Source organism: Malurus melanocephalus, unplaced genomic scaffold (assembly GCF_030028575.1).
Source record: "Malurus melanocephalus ecotype Western Australia unplaced genomic scaffold, MMel_1.1 scaffold_403, whole genome shotgun sequence".
Classification (NCBI taxonomy): domain Eukaryota; kingdom Metazoa; phylum Chordata; class Aves; order Passeriformes; family Maluridae; genus Malurus; species Malurus melanocephalus.
In genome coordinates, this window is record NW_026623635.1 from 10777 (window position 1) to 11339 (window position 563).

The window sequence follows — 563 nt, forward strand, 5'->3', positions numbered from 1 at the left end:
CTCAAACCCTCCTGGCTCTTCTCTGGTCAACTGAGAACAGGTAAAAAGTAAAAAATACTCGTGGAAATCACCCCTTGCTGACTGCTCTGCACAGGGTAATTCACCMGGCTCTGCTCAGCCTGTGTGTGCTCACAAACAGGTAATTAATTCTCTCTACAATWTTAACCTACTGTACAGATTTTAAGGTAAAATAGACTGTCAGCATAATAAAGACTASATTAACAACAAAAAAACTATCTCTATAAGCATGTTTTAAAGATAAAAATTCCAGGGAAAAAAAGTCTTTATAAAGATACAATGATCCTTATGGCATTATTTTAGTCTTCCTGTAGGCCTTAAACTACACATTGAGCCCACATGATTTCGAATTTTTAGGTTACAAATGCACTGGCAGCATTGTTCAAAGGATTTCATTAATTTTATGTATATTTATTTTAGTTTTTGAGTATTACAATGGCTGCAGAGGCAGGGARCTATGTCCATTCCAGCCCCAGTTGATTTACAGACAGAACGTTTTAATACAGCAGTAGGAGCAATTATAGAAAAAAAAGTAAGAAAAAAAA